Source organism: Microcaecilia unicolor, chromosome 8 (genome assembly GCF_901765095.1).
Source record: "Microcaecilia unicolor chromosome 8, aMicUni1.1, whole genome shotgun sequence".
Lineage (NCBI taxonomy): Eukaryota > Metazoa > Chordata > Amphibia > Gymnophiona > Siphonopidae > Microcaecilia > Microcaecilia unicolor.
In genome coordinates, this window is record NC_044038.1 from 74,620,819 (window position 1) to 74,646,301 (window position 25,483).

General features: G+C 46.5%; 1 protein-coding gene across 2 annotated transcripts in view; it reads left to right on the forward strand.

Moving 5' to 3' along the window:
- The first annotated feature begins 726 nt into the window (after positions 1 to 726).
- The window catches only part of PHLDB3 (pleckstrin homology like domain family B member 3), a 134,011-nt gene continuing 109,254 nt past the window's right edge, over positions 727 to 25,483 (forward strand). Inside the window, exon 1 of one of the 2 annotated variants that reach the window (XM_030211489.1) lies at positions 727 to 1,010. The gene's annotated coding sequence lies outside the window, so the exon portion shown is untranslated. The remainder of the gene's footprint in view (positions 1,011 to 25,483) is intronic. The other variant, XM_030211490.1, reaches the window with a different exon arrangement.

Here is a 25,483-nt window from a genome sequence, read left to right on the forward strand (position 1 = left end):
GGGAGAATCAGAGAGCCATCAACAGAAATAGAAAACGGTTGGAGCGGGGAGGTGGATTTGGGGGTGTGGGGGGGGGGGGGGAAATAAGAAGCTCGGTTTTCGTCATATTTAATTTCAGGTGGCGTTGAGACATCCAGACAGCAATGTCAGACAAGCACGCTGAAACTTTGGTTTTGATGCAAGGTGAGATATGAGGGGTAGAAAGGTAGATTTGGGAGTCATCAGCATAGAGATGGTAGGAAAAGCCATGGGATGAGATTAATGAACCAAGGGAAGAAGTGTAGATAGAAAAGAGGAGGGGACCAAGAACAGAACCCTGAGGTACGCCGACAGGCAGAGGGATAGAAGTAGAAGAGGATCCACCAGAGTATTACCCTGTCACACAGCCAGCCTGCATTTCAGCAAGGCCTCATGTCTCTTATAGAGATAGAGCTAGATGATGGACTGTCTCTGAAGGAAAATTCTATAGTAGGGTCTCTTGCTAATGCCAAAACAGCTTGTTGGAGGAAAGGAGAGGGAAGGCTCTATTAGATACAGAGCTGACAGGTGCTTAAACTGGGGGGGGGGGGGGGGGGGGGCGTATCATGGTGACAGACGTCTCTTGCTGTGCCACTGCTGTTTGATTGAATGTCTGTAGCAGAGAGAGGGTTGTTAAACCTGTCAGAACACATGCAGCAGCTTTTGAATTCGTCTCCACGCCCCTTTCTGTAACAGGACAGGAGAGAGAGTGTGTGTTTGTACTAAACATACTTTGAATAGTCCACCTGATCTGGCAGCCAGAGGGCCGGAGCCAGGAAACAGGAACAGATTCAGCTGGGAGATCTAACTGCCCCCCTGGAGGTTGAGAGAGGAAGAAGAAGACAACAACAACCGAGAAACCCACAAGCGGGAGATCTCTGGGACCTCGGAGAGCAGCGAGTGAAAAATCCCTCAAACTGTACTCTGAATGAAATTCCCAGCGCCTCTTCCTTTCGGTATACAGTTAGACCTTCTGGGCTGTTCTGGAAGAGGTAAGGGTTAAAAATTTATCAGTTTCCTGTACCCTTATTCGCTGGTGTTTCTCTTATAACTTTCAAATCAAACTGTATCACAAGGGGGGAACTACTGGGGCCCCATTTCGCATTATATCCGGGTCGGATGGTTCTTAAGATCGCAGATTTAAGATAAAAGAAGTCAGGTAGTTGGTTAGAAGTGTTCCCCTATTCCGGTATGGACCCTAAACAAGAGTTTTGCAGATCTTGTTTTTGATTTTATCTACCCTGCTGCTTCTCTGCAGATAGCCGCTGCTTTGCTGTTTCTGTTCAGATCAAATGTCTTCACTTCCAGGCAATGGTGACAGTCTGACACCCGGAGATCCAGTCCTGGTTTTTCTTGGCGCCCATTCCAAGTCGCAAATCATGGGGTTGCCCGTGCCTTATAATTGCTAGCCCACCTAATCATTTACTTGATAAATGAGGCAAGGCATTCTTAGGCCAGGGAACTGATATCATATCGCCGCTTCTTGATCCTTATATCTTTGTTGTTCTTATTTAGAAACTCTGGGAATGATTGTAAAGGAGCCAGGACAGAGTCACCTGGCTCTCAAGATCCCAGAAGGCTCCCGACATTATTCCTTGTTGCAGATAGGCTTTTTGATAAGGAAAATAAGAGTGAGACTGTGAGCTTAGGCTGCAAAGCTCGTCCTTCAAGCTCTCCTATCAAGGTGTCAAAGTCCAGAGGATGGGGGGGGCAGGAGCTCTCCTCTTTAAAGTGCCAGTACCCTAGACCACGTGTCAATGCCAGTTTAGCTAATATTCTGTAAGGACAGTCACTTATGCGTATGTGTTCTTAGAGAATATGTTCGTAGCTCGTGCACATTTGGGGGTCTGTTATAGAACTGCCTTTTTTGGGTGCCTGCGAAGACTCAGCTTTCATTTCCAGAGCTGCTAAGTTACCCATTCCAGGAGGGAGAGTTTTTGGCAGGTCCTGGTTGTAAAATTATATCCCAAAGCCCTGTAGTGTTTGTAGTCCATGATTCTATCCATTGAAATCAGTGCTGCAGGTCCTATAATGCACCAGGATGAGATTGGCAGAAATCCTGGACTGTTCAAAAACGTCTCTTGCCTGGAATGGGTAACTTGGTTCTGCATTTTAGTGGTGGTGGCCACTGTTTAAAGAGAGCTCTGGCTGGATAAATGGCTTGTACATAAAGATGCTTCTTTGCTTATGTGATCATCAAACCCCTGAAACTGAGGGGCCTGTATACATGCATAAATGGGCATTCCTAAAACTGGCATTTATGCACATAATTTACAGTATCCTGTAAGCTGGCTGTGTAAACAGCCACATCCATGACACATTCATGCCTCTCCTCTGTAATCACCATAAGGTACACTTATGCATGTGAACGGCAGTATTCTATAAATTGAAGTTCTCCGGATTTTGTATAGGTTGTCCAAAATTGGGCATACAGGGGCCCTTCTACTAAGCCGTGTAAGCGTCTATGCGTGCCCAATGTGCACCAAAATGGAGTTACCACCCGGCTATTGTGTGGCTCTTGAGGTAATTTCATTTTTAGTGTGCGTCTGATACGCATGTCTGAAAATTGTTTTTCGGACGCGCGTAGGTCATTACCACCCAGTTACTGTTTGAGACTTTACCGCTAGGTCAATGGCTGGCGGTAAGGTCTCAGACCCAAAATGGACGCATGACAATTTTCATTTTGTTGCACATCCATTTTCGGCAAAAATTTAAAAAAGGCATTTTTTACAGGTGCGCTGAAAAATGATTCTGCGCACGCCCAAAACACACGTCTACACTATCACAGGCCATTTTCAGCGCACCTTTGTAAAAGGGCCCCACAATTTTGGGTGTGGATCACAGATCTGTAAGCAAGCTATTTAGGTGATAATCAGTAATTGGTGTTAACAAGCACTTAATTAGCAAGTATTAGGAGTTACGCATGGATTTGCTCTACACACTAGCCTATAACATGCGTGCTTAAATTTCATAGCATTTAACTCCAAAGGAGGATTAACCACAGGAGGTGCATGGGTGGGTCAGGGGCATTCCCAGAAATTACCCCAATGTTATAGAATACTGCATTTGTGTGCCTAACTACCATCAGTTGGGTGTGAGCATTTGCACCAGCCTTTGGCAAATATAAACGCTTGTGGCCACAGTTAGGTGCGAAATGCACGCTAAGTTTACTTTCTATAAAGGTAATTTAGCACAGAGTGCCTTTACAGGATACTAGCTTAGCATCCTTTCGGCACCTTTCTTTGGCCGCCATTTACAGAATCTAGCTCCTGGTATTTAAATGTAGGTGGCCTGGCTGAGGGAGATAGTGGCTAGTGTTGATTATCTGGATTTAGCGCTGACCACTGGTACCATTCGGATATTGGCAATATTCAGCCTCAGGTGGTCTTTGGTAATTTTCAACAGCATTGTCCAGATACTGTCACTGAAAATCTGGCATTTGCTACTTAGATGAATATTCCTGACATTGTTACCGGCAAGCCCTCAGGTGTGAGTCCTGGAGACATTTGTAGCATTCTTGGTGTTCTTCCCCACCCCTCGGTCCTTCTCTGATATTGTAGTTCCTCCCCTCCTGCCCCTGTTCTTCATGTCATGTCTACTTATGGGCTTTCTGTTCTCTTTTTCTTTTGGAAACTTGGTTGAATAGCTTTTAATATTGGTTGGGCAGACTTCTAAGTAGTTAAACAGAAGGGGTAGCAGTTACTGAAACTTTCTATACTCTATAGCATCAGGAACTATTTAATATTCCTTCTTATGTGCCTGTCCGTATCAGGGGCAGCAGAACAACTTTTTGTTTGGGTGGGGGGAGTGGCAAACAAAATAATCTGTGCTCTCATCCTTTAAGTTTCCTAGCAGTTAATGCTGTGTGGGCAAAAGGTTGATGGGGCTATAGTCCCTTGGCCCACTCCATTCTGCTGCCTATGATGTCTGTTATCTTATCCTGTTTTCAACATTAACATAATCAGGGCTGGAATATGGCACCAGGAACCTTCATCAACAACCACCCAATGAATCATTCCCCCCCCCCCCCCCACACACATTTTAGTTCTTCTCAGTCCTCTCCCAAAGACGCACCTAGCCAGTTGTGTTTTCAAGATTGCAATTTATCTTATGCATATTCATTGTGGTAATCCTGAAAACTCAGCTGACTATATGTGCCTCCAGGAGAGGTTGAGAAGCTCTGCTGTGTTTTACATCTTCCAAATTATACCTAGTCTGGTCATTGTAGTAATGGTCCTGGGCCGGGGACCATGCACCAAGGCATGTTCTAGAACCTTACAGTCATGGGCACTGAACCGGGTCACCAGGAGTCATTGTTCAGTAGTGACCATAGTTCCCTCTGCTCTAGCTGAGGAGTAGGAACAGCAGTGAAGGGACTGAACTGGGGAGTCTTTGTGGCAGTGCACAGCACTTGCTATCCCCCTCATCATTTCTGTGTGAGCTACCTAATGGTGACCTTGATTTATGGCCTGTTCTGGGTGGTGTCGTCACAATGCTGTGCTGTATTTGCATTCCTTAACAGAGGTGAAAAGTACTCTACCCTCTTTCTTTGCTTAAAAAAATCCACCTGTTTGTTTTATTTCTGGTATTGTTGCTTTAATGCAGAGCTGCTGAGTTACCCAGTTCCAGGGATACTTTTTGAAATATAAAAGGTGATTCTATAAACTGGCACTTAAATCTGGTCACCAATAGTGTGCACTTGCTTTATAGAATAGGAGTGCCTTAAACATGTGATTGGCACCAGTAATTGGCAGTTATGTGCCAATAAACAGTGGCGCCTAGATTGTTGGGGGAGTGTACTTGTGGGCGGAGCAAGGCCATGCCATGGGCATGTTGCCAAGCAACGCACACAATTTATAGAATACTATCAGTTGTGCTCATTGGATGGTGCACTTAGGCACGCCCCCCCCTTACACCAGCTGTTGACCTTTCATAAGTAGGTGTGCTTAACTTTTTGTGCATCAATGTGGCTTTGCATTAATATTCTGTAATGGCTTAGGTGCGCTGTTATGCTGTTAGAGAATTGGCGCTACACACTCCCCTTTGTGGTGCCTAAAATAAAGAACCAATTAATAGAATTGCCACCATAGTAATTATGAGTGAAGAGATGCAATATGGGCTCCAATGTATTCTCTATGCCACTTATGTACCACTCCTGAGTCTGTGTGAGTGAGGAGGGCCACACCAGGGAAGGGGTTAACAGGCACATGGCTAGGGAGTATGACTTCAGAGAGCAAACATCTTCTCTAAGCAGGGCACAGCTTCTTGGAAAACAAACAGGTATGCTCCGAAGGCTCATTTCCTGAAATATAAATGTACTCCCAGTGCACTGTGGGATTTGTAGTCTCTGCTGCTTCCCTTTTGAAATCTCAGAGGCAGAATGGGGTGTCTTAACACTCCAGCAGTCAGGGATTCCCAAGGCTTGCTGCTGCCCCATCTTCTGAGTTACAGCTCGTTTTGAAAATCTGTCCTCCAGAACAAACCCACACACCATTACATGCCTCCCTTCCCACCAACATCCCTTTCTCCAAAACACAGAGGTGAGTAGGGTTCACGACAGTAGAGTTTCATTCTGACTGTCCCTTGCTTAAGAGTAAGCACAGATTAAGAAAGAATACAGTTCCTGTCAGAGCCTGCTCTCTTGGTTTGGAGTAAGGATCAGGGCTTTATCATTTTTTTGCCTTTCTGACACAGGTGCAGGCTGCTGGCAAAGGGATCTCTGTCCTCTTCCAAGTTCATATATGTTCTGCCTAATCTTTGGGTAATCCTTGTACCGGTTCACAGCCTGCAGAGTCCAGCGTTTTTCTTACTGGGATTCATGGGAGGCATTTCCAGAGACAATTATTCTGTTTTTACTTAATTGCACAACAGAACTAGAAGTGTTAAGGATAAAATGGGGAACAGGCAGGACAGCTCCTGCAAGGAGAGGAATCAAAGGGTGGAGGGTGCAGGCAGCCTGGTTGCAGAAACGGGTTTTGCCACATTTGGAAACACTGCTTCACCTCTCCTGGCGCCAAAATAAACAGAGAATTTAGATCGTTATTTCTGTATTTCTCCTTCACTCCTGAGGATAAGTCTCTGAAGCTTGTTGTACCTGTAGTCATTTGAGGAAGTCTTGCAAATCAGGGTGCCGCTGTTCTGATTGTCATCAAAAATACTCCCCTCACCACCACGTTAAATTATAAATACAGCATAAGTAGTTAAAGTGTGACTTATGGGGAGGAGGGTGGGTGGGGTTGTGGGAACACACAACGTATTTCTGAGTAGAATCAACTAAGAGAGGAGACCCATGAGAAAGACCAACAAAGAGAAATAAAGAGTTAAAATGTAAAAAAAAAAAACGAAAGAAAGTGTAGTTATGAGGTTTAAATTTTGAAGAATGTAGCTAGGTGATACTAAGTTTTGTGATCTATCTGTTTTTGTTTACGGGGTTGAGTCAAAACCTTTGGAGGGAGAAAATGGGGAAAATGATACAAGGGCAGGTGAGATGGTACATGAGTGGGGCCAGCTGCCATGGGAACTCAGCCCATAATGGGAGGCAATTCTGGCTCAAATCCACTTTTCTTAGCCTTTTTGCAAGTTGAGGCCCACCTGGGAGACCCTGGGTGCCTTAGCACCTTCACAAAGAGGCAGAACCTAGATTTAACATGGTTTTACTTCACTCTGTGACTCGTGTGAGGTCATAGCCAGGGCCAGGATTAGAACTGCGGCTCTAGGAGATAAAGGGATAAATTCAATATAAGCGTCTCAAGATTAGGCGCCAAAAATCTGAACACTAAGCTAGTTTTTCATAACGGCACATTTGTGCACCAAATCTGTTAAAGAAATACTAGTGTAAGTCAGCAGATACACGCCAAACTTTAGTCTAGGGCTGGCATAAATGGTGACACCTAAATGCGGTAGCTGGGTGTGTAAATGCAACTATTCCATAAAGCGCGTTCAAGAATATTCGCAACGCCCCTGACTGTCCATGTCCCTCCCACATTAACTCCCCCTTTGCATTTGCATGTGAGAGAATTTAGACATACTATTTATAGAAACTTAGTAACGTAGTAGATGATGGCAGTTAAAGATCTGTACGGTCCATCCAGTCTGCCCAACAAGATACCATATGTAATGCGTTTATGATGTGATACTTCATACGTATACCTGATCTTGATTTGTCCTTGCCATTTTCAGGGCATAGACTGTAGAAGTCTGCCCTGCACTGTCCTTGTTCTAAATTTCTGAAGTTGTCAAAGCCCCTGAAAAGCTCCACTCCAGCCCATCCATATCTATTCAGCCACGATCAGGGCACAGACCGTAGAAGTCTTTCCCAGCACTAGCTTTGCTTCCTAATTAGCGCTGTTGCTACCTAATCCCTGCTAAGCTTCTTTGGATCCATTCCTTCCAATCAGGATTCCTTTGTGTTTATCCCATGCATTTTTTAATTCCGTTACTGTTGTCATCTCCACCACTTCCCATGGGAGGGCATTTATAGAATAAGGGCATAAGTCTGTTATGAACAAAACAGCAAATTATCGCCAATGAGTTAATTATGCTATGGTGTAACTGGGCCTATTCTATAACTGTGTGCCTAACTTTTGACCCCATTTATAGAATTTGGGAGAAAGTGACTTGTCTTGAGGTATATGGGTCTGGGCTTGGGGGCAGCTTCTGGGGTTGCAGGACTGTGTTGTGCTAGTCTGGGTCTGGGGCTTCATTTGCATACATCATAGTTGCTCAATGGTAGAGCCGGGCCTGCCTGGGCAGGGTTTAAATCTAATGCCTCAGAATCTCTCCTGACTTGTAACTCCAGAGTTGATGTAATAAGCAGTGTATTAGAATTTTGAATTGAGTTTCAGTACACAGATTCCTAACATATGTGCTAAAAGATTTTTTACTCCTAATGCAGTAGAGTAATGGCATTCAAATTACTGTAGTAAAAATTGTGCACAGACAGAAAAAAACTGTGTATACGGCCGCGATAACATGCTGCAGATTTCTTCATCAAACGAAAGTCTTTTCTCATTTCCTGTCAGTGAACGAGCTGTCATACACTATGCATGTAGCCTATATGTGTAATCTATCTGGGTGATACCTAGACTGTGGCAGTCAGCGGTTTTAAAGCTGTGGGCTTAATTAGACCCTGTTAGTTAATGCCAGGTCTTGTTTGGGCACCCGATTTGAGTATACGGGTCCTTGTCAACCAATATTCAGTGCTGCTACCTTCATACCTAATTGGGCAAAGATAGGTCTGCGTTTCGTGCACTCCTGTCTGCCTGGTTTTGTACATGGGAGCTGCCGCATTTCTTTTAGCTCTTCTCTGGATGGCCCCGGAACTAACTGGACAGTGCCACAATGGTCAAAGGGGATATTCAATGGCACTGTCTAGATCAGTGCTAAAGAATATCCCCTCCTGGTTCACTGAAGGGGTTCAACAGGCAAGAGTCTTTTTTGGCCATTTAAATCCCTCTGCATATCTACTTCGTTATGTGTAGCCTCCCTAGGATTACCATACGTCTGGGTTTGCCCAGACATGTCCTCCTTTACAGGGAATTGTCGGGTGTCCGGGTGGTTTCATTAAGCGTGCCCGTTTGTCTGGGTTTCTAGGCTGGGCTGGCTCGCCTCAGGGTGCCTTCCCCGAACCTAACTTAATGTGTCCTGGTGGTTTAGTGGCCTCTCTGGCAGGAAAGAACCCCACTCTTTCCTGTCCGCTGCTTCTGATCTGCTCGTTTGCCACCGCTTCTTCAAAATGGCTACCGAGATCGGATGGAGAGGAGAGGAGAGGAGAAAGGGACATGCAGCTCATGGATGAGAGGGAAAGGAAAGGAAGACATGCTGCTCATGGATGGTTGCTTTTTTGGAAATGTACATCTTTTCTAATTTTGTATTTAGCAGAGTACACAATAAAATGCATTTCTGTTACTTTTACCAGTATTTTCATGGCTTATAGAATCTAGCTTTCTTGGGGAGGTGAAGGTGACTGTGCAACAGGGCGGCATTTTATTATTTGCGTCCTCTTTTTTTTGTCTCCGCAAATATGGGAACCCAAAGCCTTCCTCAGTACTGAACACAATGTGACTAAATCACTGAGAGGAAAGGAGAAAGAAAGAAGATACAAAGCACCTGCTCTGAGCAAGGCACAAGGCCTGTTTTCAGAGATGCCGTGCTAAAGAGGGAGATTTTTCAGACGGTGCGTGTAGAAAGATTTAAATGTACTATTTGCTTTGCAAATGATAAAAGCAGCATACAATAACATTTGTTTTTCTTTGGAGAATCTGAAAGTATACAGACAGAGCAGAGGCAATATGGGTAAATTCTGTGGGCTGAATATTGTCCTTTACTCAGTGGCTAAATTGCATAGATTTCATTGCATGTGTATCTGTAAGTACAGGGAAAGGAGAAGGGGTAGGGTGAAGCAAATTATGCAGGAAAGTGTGCTCAGATTTCTTCCTACTGGTGGAGCCCTTTGGCTTTTATTCTCTGAGTCTTGAAAACAGTGATCAGGATCAGTGTACTGGCACCCAGGCTCTAATGAATGAGAGAAGGGGCTCAAAAAGTGTGTGTGTGTGAGAGAGAAGCCTTCAAATGAGTGTGACACACTGCTAATGAGTGAGAGAAGGGGCTGAAAGAGTGTGAGAGTGAGAGACCCTGTAAATGAATATGACATGCTCCTAATGAGTGAGAGAAGAGGCTCAAAGTGTGTGAGAGTGAGAAAGCCTTCAAATGAGTGTGAAACACTTATGAGTGAAAGAAGGGGCTAAAAATGTGAGAGTGAGAGACCCTTCAAATGAATGACACACTCCTAAGGAGTGAGATGGAGCTCAGAGATTGAGAGAGCCCTCGAATGAGTGTCATAAACTCCTATAGAATAAGAGAAGGGGCTCAAAGAGTGAGAGAACCTTCAAATGAGTGTCACACACTTCTATTTTATTTATTTATTTGGATTTATTTACCACCTTTTGAAGGAATTCACTCAAGGCGGTGTACAGCAAGAATAAATCAAACATGCGCAATAGAGAATTACAGCAGTAAAAATATTCAAACAACAATACAAAGTATGACCTATGAGTGAGAGAAGGAGCTCAGAGTGAGAGAGCCCTCAAATGAGTGTCACCACTCCTACTGAGTAAGAGAAGGGACAGAGAGTGTTAGAGTGAGAGAGCGTTTAAATGAATAGGACACACTCCTAATGAGTAAGAGAGAGGGCTCAAAGATTGTGAGAGTGAGCGATCCTTCAAATGAGTGTGACACACTCCTAATGAATGAGACTATTAGAGTCAGAGCCTTTAATGACGGGACACACTCCTAATGAGTGAGAGAAGGGTCTCAAAGAGTATGAGAGTGAGAGATCCTTCAAATGATTGTGAAACAATTCTAATGAGTGAGAGAAGAGACTCGGAGAGTGTGAGAGCTTTTAAATGAGTATAAGAAGGTGCTCGGAGAGTTTGAGAGTGAGAGAGCCTTTAAATGAATGTGACAAACTTCTAATGAGGAGTAAGAGAGGAGATTCAGAGAGTGTGACAGTCAGACAACCTTCAAATGAGTGTGGCAGACTCCTAATCAGTGAGAGAAGGGGCTCAGCAACTAGCAGCAGTATTCTCACTTATAGAGCAACTCCTCCTCTGGGACCCTAATAGTTGTACACCCTGATGCAGCCTCTAGGAAGGCGAAACTTGGCCACGTCGGGCATTTTTTGACTTTGAAGTGGTGGAAGTAAAACCTTTTTTTGAACAGAAGACGTGTGTACTGCTTTTTGCTGCTTGCAGACTACTGTCCCTATATGTTGGTGAGGGAATGAATGGTTAGAGTAGGTGTGTGTTAGTGAGTGGATGGAGGAGTTATGAGTGGACACATGGACTGAGTGAGGAGGATGAGTGACAGGGAGCTGATTAAATGTCTGAGGGGTTTATTTTATTTTATTTATGTAATTCATTTATATCCACATTATCCCAATAGATCAGGTTCAATGTGATTAACACTGTAATTAACAGTACAAAAAGTGATGCATGATAGTATACATTAAGTAGTAATAACAAAGTGAATGAGGATTGAGTATTACAATATGTAATATGTAAACGAATGCTAGACACAAAAGGTAACAATTTATAGTCATCCATGTATAATAACAATTATAATGGAACTGAGAAATTGAATAATTTACAATTAGGGTTTAAATTAATTATGATTATCCTTCAGAAATTGCTTAAACAGAGAGGCTTTTAAGGTTAGGTTCCCATCTGGTGAATTTCAGGAGGGAATTCCACCATTTGGTACAGATTTATGATTATCCTTTAGAAATTGCTTAAACAGAGAGGCTTTTAAGGTTAGGTTCCCATCTGGTGAATTTCAGGAGGGAATCCACCATTTGGTACAGAGGTAAGGGAATCCTGACATGTAGATTGACATGTAGATCACATTTTTGCAACTGGGATAGTGGAGGGTTAGATAATTCTTGAACCAGGGAAAGCATTGTGAAGGGGGAGATCAATTGCATATAATCGGGGTTAAGCCATATAAGGGTGTTTACTAAGCCACGGTAGCGTTTTAGCTCTGGCGTCTCGGCTTTTACTGCCAGCTGATTTCTACCGTGAGCTAAAAGCGCTACCATGGCTTAGTAAAAGACCCCCATAGAGTTTGATAACAAATGTACATAGTTTGAATGTTGTTCTGGTTTTGATTGGGAGCCAGTGTAACTTTATAAGCAAAGGGCTGAAGTTTTTAATCTGTAGCCTTGTAGATTAATTGGGCTGCTGTATTTTGAGCTATCTGCAATTTTTGCAAGGAAGATTCCTTACAGCAGCATAAATGGCATTGCAATAATCAAAGTGTGATAATACTAATGTTTGTACTAAGGTTCTAGGACATATTAGGGAAGAGATGCCCGATTCTTTTTAGGTTCCATATTACTTTAAAGGTTTTTTGTACTTGGACTTGGATGCCAAATAACATGTAGGAATCAATTATTATACCAAGTATATTTAGCTGGGACTCCAATGGATAAGTTACATTATCAATTGTGACGTTTTCACAGTTTATGATACGGGGAGAGTTTGGTAACAACAGACATTTTGTTTTCTCTATTCAATTTTGGTTTAAAGGTGGAGGCCCAATTCTCCATCAGGTCTAGAACAAATTTGATGATAGATAGCACTTCTTTAATAGAATCTTTGAAAGGGATGTAGATGGTTATGTCATCTGCATAAAAAAATTATATAACCATGGGCACGAGCACCTTTCCTAAGGGGGGCATCATAATATTGAATAAGATGGGTGAAAGGGGGGATCCCTGTGGGACTCCACAGTCTGGAGCCTGTTGGGGGGAGATGGAATTAGGAGATTTTGACCTTGATAGGATCTAGATTTTAAAAATCCTCGGAACCAATTTAGGACAGACCCTCCTATACCTAAGTTGTCCATTAGTGCAAATAGCAAATTATGGTCTACCACATTGAATGCTCTTGACATATCAAATTGCATAAGGATGATTTTCTTGCCTAGACTATTTCTTCCTGAAGTTATCAATTAATGTGGTTAGGACTGTTTTCGTTCTGAAATTGGGTATGAAGCCAGATTGTATATGGTGAAAAAGGGAAAAGGAGGACAGATAATCCATAAGTTGATGAGCGACCATGCTCTCAATCACCTTTACTAGTAAAGGAGTAAAGGGATAGAGGCCACTGGCCTATAATTTGTTACATCGTTTATTTTTGCCAGGGGATTTTTAGGGATTGGGGGTTAACGTTATGTACCCCTTTTCTGCAAGGAAATGATCTAAGGATAGCAAAAGAGAGATATGAGATCTTAGTGCCCAAAGTTGTGAACTGGATCAGGGCTGCCTGGCCCGGGGCAAGGCCGCCACCGCCGCTCCCCCTACTCCCGCCCCCCTCCGTCTGCCACTGGGCTGGGCCCCTTGCATTGAAGTCACAGCGCCTCTCACCTCCGTGTGAAAGCGCTGCAGGCAGAGGCAGCAGCAGATTGCCTCCCTTCGGGCCTCCTTCCCTTCCTGTGTCCCACCCTCGCGGAAGTTACGTCAGACGAGGGCGGGACACAGGGAGGGAAGGAGGCCCGAAGTGAGGCAATCTGCTGCTGCCTGCAGCGCTTTCACACGGTGAGAGGCGCTGTGATTTCAATGCAGGGGGCCCGGCCCAGTGGCAGACGGTCGACGACGGAGGGTGGGTGGGACTATGGTGCTGGGCCCCCCCTCTCAGCGGCCCTGAACTGGATTACAAACCGGTTGACAGACAGACGCCAGAGGGTGGTGGTTAATGGAATTCACTCGGAGGAAGGCAAGGTGAGTAGTGGAGTGCCTCAAGGATCAGTGCTGGGGCCGATTATGTTCAGTATATTTGTGGGCAACATTGCCGAAGGGTTAGAAGGTAAAGTTTGCATTTTTGCAGATGATACCAAGATTTGTAACAGAGTAGACACCCTGGAGGGAGTGGAAAACATGAAAAAGGATCTGCAAAAGTTAGAATGGTCTAGTGTTTGGCAATTAATATTCCATGTGAAGAAGTGCAGAGTGATGCACTTAGGGAGTAGAAATCCAAGGGAGACATTATGTGTTAGGCATTGAGAGGCTGATATGCGCTGACAAGGAGAGGGACCTGGGGTGATAGTATCTGAGGATCTGAAGGTGACAAATCAGTGTGACAGGGTGATGGCTGTAGCCAGAAGGATGCTTGACTGTATAGAGAGAGGTGTAACCAGCAAAAGATAGGAGGTGTTGATGCCTCTGTACAAGTCTTTGGTGAGACCCCACCAGGAGTATTGTGTTCAGTTTTGGAGGCCATATCTTGCTAAAGATATAATAAGACTTGGAACGGTCCAGATGAATGCGACAAAAATGATATGGGGATTGTGCCAAAAGATGTATGAGAAGAGACTGGAAGACCTGAATATGTATACCCTAGAGGAGAGGGGGGACAGAGGAGATATGATACAGATGTTTAAATACTTGAAAGTTATGTTTAAATCTTTTTTATTATGAAGCCATAACAAAACTTTACCAGACATGATCCACATACAAACATCTCCACTGGTCCAATTATGTCTGATACTTGAAAGTTATTAATATAGAAACAAATATTTTCTAGAGAGGAGAAAATGGTATAACTAGAGGACATGATTTGAAGTTGCAGGATGGTAGACTTAGAAGTAATGCCAAAAGATTATTTTTCACAGAGAGGGTGGTTGATGCCTGGAATGCCCTCCCAAGGGAGGTGGTGGAGAAGAGAACTATGGCGGAAATGGCATGGGATGAACACGGGATCTCTAATTAGAAAATGAATGGTATAAAAAACAAAGCTTAAAGGTTTGCTTATGGGTTTGCATGTCAAGAGGTGCTTAGATGACAACTCTGGCTATATCAATTAAGGCCGGTTCTGGGCTGGCTTTTATGGTCTGAGTCCCGCATATAGCAATCCGGCTTAGGATGGGCTATAGAGAGCTTTGATAGAAACTCCAGTAATTTGGAATATGAGGACATTGCTGGGCAGACTTTTACGGTCTGTGTCCCGCAAATGACAAGATGGATTCGAATAGGCTTTGACGACAACTCCTATAGTTGGAATTTAAGGATAAAGCCAGGCAGACTTCTATGGTCTATGTCCCTGAAACAACAAAGAAAGTCCATGATAAGTATGTAATAACACGTTCATTGTTGATTCATTCTAGAATTGAGAATGAATAAGACTGTTGGGCAGACTGGATGGTCTTTGTCTGCCGTCACTTATTATGTTATTGTGTTGTTATATAAACAGGACAGGTGCAGCTTTTAATAGAAAACTAGGGCAGGAATCCAGTACAAGGATAGAAGATGAATATTTCAATAGAAAAGATTTCACCATGGAGAATGAAGGGAGAGAGAATGATAACCTCACTGGTATCAAAACTGATAGATATTGATTATGTATTGGTTTGGTCATAAATATCATAGGGTCTCATTTAAACATTGTAACGTTATCTCTAAGTTTAATGACTTTCTGCTCAAAATATGTAGCTATTGGAGGTAGTAATAGCCTTTGTATCTAAGAGGGTGTTGATTATATTGAAAATAAGTTTGGTATTGAAAGGATCAGTTGATATTAGATTTCCATAGTAGTTTATTTTAGTCTTTTTTTATTGTATATTTATAGAGTCTTAGAAATGATTTCCAATGTAATTCATTTTCTTCAGTTTTGGATTTTTGGTTTTGTGTGGAGGCTGAGTGCATGAGAGCATAGAAGTGTTGATGAGTAGTTGGGTCTGACTGACTGAATGGAGATGGTCTTGTGTGTGAGTGGATGTAGGGATTATGAGAGGCATGTTGAGTTGTGTTAGTGCAGGGGAAGCTGAAGGATCGGCATGTAGAAGTGTGAATGAATGCAGGGTTGGTGAGGTGGGGGAGGAAGACTCTACAAGTCGTTGGTGAGGCCCCACTTGGAGTATTGTGTTCAGTTTTGAGGCCATATCTTGCTAAGGATGTAAAAGAACTTGAAGTAATGTAAAGAAAAGCTACAAAAATGGGATTTGCGTTACAAGACATATGCGGAGAGGCTTGCTGATCTGAACATGTATACCCTGGAGGAAAGGAGAAACAGGGGTGATATGATACAGACATTCAAATATTAAAATGCGTGGGATAAACAGAAAGGAATCCTGTTTAGAAGGAATGTATCCACAGAAGCTTATTGGAGATTGGGTGGCAACACTGGTAATTGGGAAGCAAAGCCAGTGCTGGGCAGACTTCTACGGTCTGTGCCCTGAAAATGGCAAGGCCAAATCAAGGTCAGGTATACATATGAAGTATCACATACCATGTGAAATGAATTTATCTTGTTGGGCAGACTGGATGGACCGTACAGACCTTCATCTGCCGTCATCTACTATGTTACTATGTAAAATTTGAAAGTGCCATAGTGATAGTTTGAGTTCTAACAGACTTTGAATGTTGGATTGGTTTGATTCAGTGACTCAGTCTATTCCTCTCACTCACCCCTATAATAGGAGCTGGAAGAGAGAGTGTAGCAGTGTGATGAGAGAGGACGATCTATTTTCCCTTCTTACCACACTGCTGTAGCTCTCCCTCACTGTGTCCAAGCTCTGCTGCTCCTATAACCACAGCCCACCTCCTTCTCTTCTAGTGAGCCTGGGAACCTTGCCAACCCTTCTGTGCTACTTTGGCCCACATCCCTCTCTTCTCCTTCTTCGCCCCCATGATTCTCATATTTTTTTTAGCTCCTGACACCAGTTCATTCTATCTCTGTTCACATAGCTTTGTATGTGTATGCACAGAGAAGCCTAAGTATACTGATGTCAGAACAAACAGATAGACAGATGGACAGACCTCCTAAAAGGTGCTATCACTTGAGCAAAACATGCTTAAGAGATTTCAGGTCCCTCTTTACAGAGGCTCTCGGGTCCAGTGTAGTCCTGACCCAAGCACCATAGATCAATAAATATCATATGATCCCGGGAAAGTGTCCGGTGGCAGCCTTTTGCTTGGCCAACATGTTCTAAAATGGTCGTGGTCTGGCTTGGTGCTGAGCCATCATCTTTTACATCGTCCATTTTCAAAGATGGCGGCTAAGGAAGAAGATGCCATAGGATGCTTCCGTACAACCAGGAAAGTATTATTGGGCCACTGGGCATGCCGCAGCTTTGGAGTTCACTGGTCAAGGTCCTGTTTGTGCTGGGGTGCCTGGGACACTGGTTCCTTGGTCATGGGTGCACTAATGTGAAGTGCCTGAGTCATGAGTGCTTTGGTCAGAGATGCCTCGGCCCTGTGGACCATCAGCTTGGGGATCCCATCTCTTGGGGTTCTCAGCTTGGGGATCCAGTGCTGCTATTTTCATGTCCCTTCAACCTCAAGAGAGGTCAATATAAGCTTAAAACCGCAACACCGGAGGATCAATAAAGTTTAGGAACTGTTGGGGAAACAAAACACATTAATTTTTACTGCAGTTGCTTGCACATGCAGTATATTAAAATCCATTTGCATGTTAATGAACTCATTAGGATGTATTTACATGCTACTTGCACTAAGATTAGTGCAATAGTTTTGCTTCTGCTTTTGGGCATACTGATTCTGTATAGGAAGTTACCAGAGCGCTCATAAATATCAGTGTTAAAAAACAGAAGTAACACATATCAACCAACACTGTTTGTTGCATTTTGAGCCTTTTGGTGTAAACCCAGAGTTGCACAAACTGGCTACTAGTTTTTTTGTTACCAGTAAACTTGCTTTGGCAGCAGCTTAGAAAAAAATAGAGCCGCCCCCTGTGACGATAGCTCTTTGTAAGATAACTTGTATATTGTTTATTGCCCACAAGAGAAATGGACTTTATATATCAGATGACTAAATTAACTGCTTTGCTCACTGGACAGTTGATTCCTTTCCATCTACAGTGGGACTTTTATAACGCCTGGTGCTACCAGCTGGGTGTCACTACTGATCCTTAGCACCCGATGAGAGTTACTGTATGGGACTATGAGCAATTCTCTTAGTTAATGTGACTTTTAATGGGTGACCTACTCCATTATGGGGAAGAGAGCGAGGTGGGAAGGGAACGAGGTGCAGTGGTTATGTAGGACTGCTTCTGAGCTCTGTTTTGCTGATTTTGTAACCATTTTTTGTGGTTGTTTATCTTATCATCTCTTTGATAAAAAAAAATGTTTTAAAAAACAGAAGTAAACACTGCACTGGAATTTGTGCAATTTATTACGTCAGACCTCTGTAGTTTAACCTTCCGCCTCCCTCCATATCTTACTATTCTTTGTTACCCCAGCAAAATGAATCCAATTTACTGTAAGGGGTAATTTTATTACAGGGCACCTAAACAGTTTTTAAAAAGCATCTATTTTACTTCTCTTTCTCAGAGTCAACAGACACATCTGTGTACTTTTATAAAATGGGCTTCCAGAACTGTCCGACATACTAAAAACAGTTCTGAATATTTGCAGAAAGATAATCCAGGGCCTGATATTCAGCTGGCGGTGATCAGTGTTTTGCTGACTGATGCCAGCATTAAACCTGGAAATTCAATGCCGGACATGTCTGGGCACCAGCACTGAATTTTTGGGTTTCTGGAGCTGGCGAATTCATAGCTGGTTAAGGGGGCCCTTTACAAAGCTTGATCTAGGCTGCGCGTTTGGTTTGCTATTCTTATAAAAAAAACCCCAAGCTAAGTTAGAAGAAGAAAAGGAATCTTTATTTCTCACTATCAACAGCACAAGAAATATTCTCCGAGGACAAGCAGGCTGCTTGTTCTCACTGATGGGTGACGTCCACGGCAGCCCCTCCAATCGGAATCTTCACTAGCAAAGGCCTTTGCTAGCCCTCGCGCGCCGATGCGCACCGCGCATGCGCGGCCGTCTTCCCGCCCGAAACCGGCTTGTGCCGGCCAGTCTTCTTTTCTCCGCGCTCGGTACGGTTGTGTTTTACCGTTCGTGCCCCGAAAAGTCGACCTCGCGCGTCGTTTTCGACTCGTTTCTGTGAGAAACTCCTAAAATTGTTTGGATTAACCTCTTTGGGTTTTTTCCTTCCTCTACTTCGAGTTTTTTCGCCCCGTTAAGTTTTCTTTCGTCGTCGGGGTAGGCCTTACTTAGGCCCCGGTCGAAATTTCCTATTTTTCTGGTGCCAAATTTCGCCATTTCGTCTTTCGATTTCGCCGGCGTGATTTTTCCGTCCATGACATCGAAGCCTTCCAGCGGCTTCAAGAAGTGCACCCAGTGTGCCCGGGTAATCTCGCTCACTGACAGGCACGCGTCGTGTCTTCAGTGTCTGGGGGCTGGGCACCGCCCTCAGGCCTGTAGTCTGTGTTCCCTTTTGCAAAGGCGGACTCAGGTAGCGAGGTTAGCCCAGTGGAACATTTTGTTCTCGGGCTCTTCGTCGGCATCGGCACCGGGGGTATCGAGTGCATCGACGTCTTCAGCGTCCAGACCTTCATCCTCGGCGGCCAGTGCATCGAGTGCATCGAGGCATCGGCCCTCTGCATCGGCGCTGAGACATCGGACAGCTGCATCGACGTCGGTGGTACCGGGACCTCGTCTGCTGATGTCGTCGGACGGTGGTGCTTCGTCTGGAGTGCAGGTGAGGGCTGTCCATTCCCCTGCTGGTGGCGGTGAGCCTTCGGGTGGGTCTCCCCCTACCCTGAGGGCTTCTGCGGTACAGCCCCCCCGAGACCGACCTTCTTCGGTCTCGGCCCCGAGGAAGCGACGGCTGGATTCTACGTCCTCCTCGTCGGTGCCGGGAAGCTCCGGTGACATGCTTCGTCCCAAGAAGTTGAAGAAGCATCGTCACCGGTCCCCTTCCCATGTCGGTACCGAGAGCTCTGGGTCGCCGAAGGAGTCGGCACCCAGCAGGCATCGGCGCCGAGAGGACCGCTCACCCTCTGTTCAGGAGGTGTCGATGCGCTCCACTCTGGACAGCCCGGAACAGCCTCCACGCCCGGAACAGGTTCTGACGTCGACGCCTGCATCGACCTCCATGCCTTTCTCTGCAGCCGCTCTGAACGAGAGCCTCCGGGCCGTTCTCCCAGAGATTCTGGGAGAGCTGTTGCGCCCTACCCCTCCGGTACCGGCGGTGCTTGCGCCACCGGTACCGTCGAGCGTGGCGCCGGCTGGCCCATCGCCCGAGGTGAGGTCTCCGGCGTCGGTGCCGCGTGCGGTACCGGCTGCCGTCGCCTCCCAGGAAGGCTCCCCGACTACGTCGGCGGAGGGAGCTTCGCCGATGCGGGCGAGGGAGTCTACCTCTCGACGCCCCCATCGTGGACGTGGCTCCACGGAGTCGAGTCGGGCACGGTTGCAGACACAGGTCCGTGAACTTGTGTCTGACACCGAGGGTGAGGCCTCGTGGGAAGAGGAAGAAGACCCCAGATATTTCTCTGACGAGGAGTCTGAGGGTCTTCCTTCCGATCCCACTCCCTCTCCTGAAAGACAGCTTTCTCCTCCTGAGAGTCTGTCTTTTGCTTCCTTTGTCCGGGAGATGTCTACGGCCATCCCCTTCCCGGTGGTTGTGGAGGACGAGCCCAGGGCTGAAATGTTTGAGCTCCTGGACTATCCTTCTCCACCTAAGGAAGCATCCACTGTACCCATGCACCATGTCCTAAAAAAGACATTGCTGGCGAACTGGACCAAGCCTTTAACTAATCCCCACATCCCCAAGAAGATCGAGTCCCAGTACCGGATCCATGGGGACCCAGATCTGATGCACACTCAGTTGCCTCATGATTCTGGAGTTGTGGATCTGGCCCTAAAGAAGGCTAAGAGTTCTAGGGAGCATGCTTCGGTGCCCCCGGGCAAGGACTCTAGAACCTTAGACTCCTTTGGGAGGAAGGCCTACCATTCTTCTATGCTCGTGGCCAAAATTCAGTCCTACCAGCTCTACACGAGCATACACATGCGGAACAATGTGCGGCAGTTTGCGGGCTTGGTTGATGCGCTCCCCCCTGAGCAAGCCAAGCCTTTTCAGGAGGTGGTCTGGCAGCTGAAGGCGTGCAGAAAATTCCTGGCCAGAGGGGTGTATGACACCTTTGATGTTGCGTCCAGGGCCGCTGCTCAAGGTGTGGTGATGCGCAGGCTCTCATGGCTGCGTGCCTCCGACCTGGAGAATAGAATCCAGCAGCGGATTGCGGACTCGCCTTGCCGTGCGGATAACATTTTTGGAGAGAAAGTCGAACAGGTGGTAGAGCAGCTCCACCAGCGGGACACCGCATTCGACAAGTTCTCCCGCCGGCAGCCTCTACCTCTACAGGTAGAAGATTTTTCGGGGGAAGGAAGACTGTTCCCTACTCTTCTGGCAAGCGTAGGTACAATCCTCCTTCTCGACAGCCTGCGGCCCAGGCTAAGCCCCAGCGCGCTCGCTCTCGTCAGCAGCGTGCGCCTCAGCAAGGCCCCTCGGCTCCCCAGCAAAAGCAAGGGACGAGCTTTTGACTGGCTCCAGCAGAGCATAGCCGCCATCCAAGTGTCAGTGCCGGGCGACCTGCCAGTCGGAGGGAGGTTGAAAGCTTTCACCAAAGGTGGCCTCTCATAACCTCCGATCAGTGGGTTCTCCAAATAGTCCGGCAAGGATACACCCTCAATTTGGCCTCAAAACCTCCAAATTGTCCACCGGGAGCTCAGTCTTACAGCTTCCAGCACAAGCAGGTACTTGCAGAGGAACTCTCCGCCCTTCTCAGCGCCAATGCGGTCGAGCCCGTGCCATCCGGGCAAGAAGGGCTGGGATTCTATTCCAGGTACTTTCTTGTGGAAAAGAAAACAGGGGGGATGCGTCCCATCCTAGACCTAAGGGCCCTGAACAAATATCTGGTCAAAGAAAAGTTCAGGATGCTTTCCCTGGGCACCCTCCTTCCCATGATTCAGCAAAACGATTGGCTATGCTCTCTGGACTTGAAGGATGCCTACACACACATCCCGATACTGCCAGCTCACAGACAGTATCTGCGATTTCAGCTGGGCACACGTCACTTCCAGTACTGTGTGCTACCCTTTGGGCTCGCCTCTGCGCCCAGGGTGTTCACAAAGTGCTTGGCTGTAGTAGCAGCAGCACTTCGCAGGCTGGGGGTGCACGTGTTCCCATATCTCGACGATTGGCTGGTGAAGAACACATCCGAGGCAGGAGCCCTGCAGTCCATGCAGATGACTATTCGCCTCCTGGAGCTACTGGGGTTTGTGATAAATTATCCAAAGTCCCATCTTCTCCCAGTGCAGAGACTAGAATTCATAGGAGCTCTGCTGGATTCTCGGACGGCTCGCGCCTATCTCCCAGAGACGAGAGCCAGCAACTTGTTGTCCCTCGTCTCGCGGGTGCGAGCGTCCCAGCAGATCACAGCTCGACAGATGTTGAGATTGCTAGGCCACATGGCCTCCACAGTCCATGTGACTCCCATGGCCCGCCTTCACATGAGATCTGCCGTATGGACCCTAGCTTCCCAGTGGTTTCAGGCTGCTGGGGATCTAGAAGACGTAATCCACCTGTCCACGAGTTTTCTCAAATCCCTGTATTGGTGGACGATTTGGTCCAATCTGACTCTGGGATGTCCTTTCCAAATTCCTCAGCCACAAAAAGTGCTGACCACGGATGCGTCTCTCCTGGGGTGGGGAGCTCATGTCGAGGGGCTTCACACCCAAGGAAGCTGGTCCCTCCAGGAACGAGATCTGCAGATCAATCTTCTGGAGTTACGAGCGATCTGGAACGCTCTGAAGGCTTTCAGAGATCGGCTGTCCCACCAAATTATCCAAATTCAGACAGACAACCAGGTTGCCATGTACTACGTCAACAAGCAGGGGGGCACCGGATCTCGCCCCCCTGTGTCAGGAAGCCGTCAGCATGTGGCTCTGGGCTCGCCGTCACGGCATGGTGCTCCAAGCCACATATCTGGCAGGCGTAAACAACAGTCTGGCTGACAGGTTGAGCAGGATTATGCAACCTCACGAGTGGTCGCTCAATTCCCATGTAGTGCGACAGATCTTCCAGGTGTGGGGCACCCCCTTGGTAGATCTCTTCGCATCTCGAGCCAACCACAAAGTCCCTCAGTTCTGTTCCAGGCTTCAGGCCCACGGCAGACTGGCATCGGATGCCTTCCTCCTGGACTGGGGGGAGGGTCTGCTGTATGCTTATCCTCCCATACCTCTGGTGGGGAAGACTTTGTTGAAACTCAAGCAAGACCGAGGCACCATGATTCTGATTGCTCCTTTTTGGCCGCGTCAGATCTGGTTCCCTCTTCTTCTGGAGTTGTCCTCCGAAGAAACCGTGGAGATTGGAGTGTTTTCCGACTCTCATCACGCAGGACGAAGGGGCTCTTCTGCATCCCAACCTCCGGTCCCTGGCTCTCACGGCCTGGATGTTGAGAGTGTAGACTTTGCCTCTTTGGGTCTGTCAGAGGGTGTCTCCCGTATCTTGCTTGCTTCCAGGAAAGATTCCACTAAGAGGAGTTACTTCTTTCTATGGAGGAGGTTTGCCGTCTGGTGTGACAGCAAGGCCCTAGATCCTCGATCTTGTCCTACACAGACCCTGCTTGAATACCTTCTGCGCTTGTCTGAGTCTGGTCTCAAGACCAACTCCGTAAGGGTTCACCTTAGTGCGATCAGTGCATACCATTACCGTGTGGAAGGTAAGCCGATCTCAGGACAGCCTTTAGTTGTTCGCTTCATGAGAGGTTTGCTTTTGTCAAAGCCCCCTGTCAAGCCTCCTACAGTGTCATGGGATCTCAATGTCGTTCTCACCCAGCTGATGAAACCTCCTTTTGAGCCACTGAACTCCTGCCATCTGAAGTACTTGACCTGGAAGGTCATTTTCTTGGTGGCAGTTACTTCAGCTCGTAGAGTCAGTGAGCTTCAGGCCCTGGTAGCCCAGGCCCCTTACACCAAATTTCATCATAACAGAGTAGTCCTCCGCACTCACCCTAAGTTCCTGCCAAAGGTTGTGTCGGAGTTCCATCTGAACCAGTCAATTGTCTTGCCAACATTCTTTCCCCGTCCTCGTTCCTGCCCTGCTGAACGTCAGCTGCACACATTGGACTGCAAGAGAGCATTGGCCTTCTATCTGGAGCGGACACAGCCCAACAGACAGTCCGCCCAATTGTTTGTTTCTTTTGATCCCAATAGGAGGGGAGTGGCTGTGGGGAAACGCACCATATCCAATTGGCTAGCAGATTGCATTTCCTTCACTTACGCCCAGGCGGGGCTGGCTCTTGAGGGTCATGTCACGGCTCATAATGTTAGAGCCATGGCTGCGTCGGTAGCCCACTTGAAGTCAGCCTCTATTGAAGAAATTTGCAAAGCTGCGACGTGGTCATCTGTCCACACATTCACATCTCATTACTGCCTGCAGCAGGATACCCGACGCGACAGTCGGTTCGGGCAGTCTGTTCTTCAGAACCTGTTTGGGTTTTAGGATCCAACTCCACCCCCCGAGGGCCCTGTTTGTTCTGTTCCAAGCTACACTCTCAGTTAGTTGGTAAAATTTTTAGGTCAATCTCAGTTATGTCCTCGCCGTTGCGAGGCCCAATTGACCATGGTTGTTGTTTTGAGTGAGCCTGGGGGCTAGGGATACCCCATCAGTGAGAACAAGCAGCCTGCTTGTCCTCGGAGAAAGCGAATGCTACATACCTGTAGAAGGTATTCTCCGAGGACAGCAGGCTGATTGTTCTCACTGATGGGGTATCCCTAGCCCCCAGGCTCACTCAAAACAACAACCATGGTCAATTGGGCCTCGCAACGGCGAGGACATAACTGAGATTGACCTAAAAAACCCGCCCGCCTCCCCTTTGGTGTTGTGTCTTCCCTTGTCTTTGTCTTGCTACACATGAGACTGGCCGGCACAAGCCGGTTTCGGGCGGGAAGACGGCCGCGCATGCGCGGTGCGCATCGGCGCGCGAGGGCTAGCAAAGGCCTTTGCTAGTGAAGATTTCGATTGGAGGGGCTGCCGTGGACGTCACCCATCAGTGAGAACAATCAGCCTGCTGTCCTCGGAGAATACCTTCTACAGGTATGTAGCATTCGCTTTATTGGCTGTTGGCATTAGTAGTTTTATAGTACAGAGTCTAACAATAGGAAGGAAAGTTTTATTCCTCACTGTCATACCGACTTACAAAGGTCATAGAACAGATAGAAAGAAAGGAAGAAAGAATCTTAGCTGTAGAAATTAGTTTGTATCAGGGGTGGGGGTGGGACGAGTACCCCCCCCCCCCTGGAAATAGGCTGATACAAGGATATGAAACTCTCTTGCCATCAGGACTATTTTAGATGAGCACTGCAGTTACTTACATACCCTTCCCATCACAAAGGACCACCTCATATATCAACCAATCAGCAATCCTGCAAGTACATAGAATACCTGTGACAGAATTCAAACACGCGTGGGATAAACATAAAGGAATCCTGTTCAGAAGGAATGGATCCTAAGGAGCTTAGCCGAGATTGGGTGGCAGAGCCGGTGGCGGGAGGCGGGGATAATGATGGGCAGACTTATACGGTCTGTGCCAGAGCCGGTGGTGGGAGGCGGGGCTGGTGGTTGGAAGGCGGGGATAGTGCTGGGCAGACTTATATGGTCTGTGCCCAGAAGAGGACAGGTACAAATCAAAGTAGGGTATACACAAAAAGTAGCACATATGAGTTTATCTTGTTGGGCAGACTGGATGGACCATGCAGGTCTTTTTCTGCCGTCATTTCTATGTTACTATGTTACTTAGTGTCCTTGCCACACCTCTGCTTAGTAACAAACAGTTGGGATGTCATGACAATGGGGGGTCTGGTCAGTTTGTTTGTAACAAGACAGATGGTTGGGATGTCATAGCAATGGTCTTGTCAGTTTGTGGTCAGCCAAAAATTCCTGTCTTGTAACTATCAGTGGAAACTCACAGGAACACAAACAGAAATAAGCAGACCCAAAAGAAAAGGCCAGAAAATTCCAGAACAAGCTGTACTAATGTTTTTAGCTCGCAGTAAAAATGAGATGGCTGTAAACGCTGAGATCCATAGCAATATAATGGGTGTCTCAGCA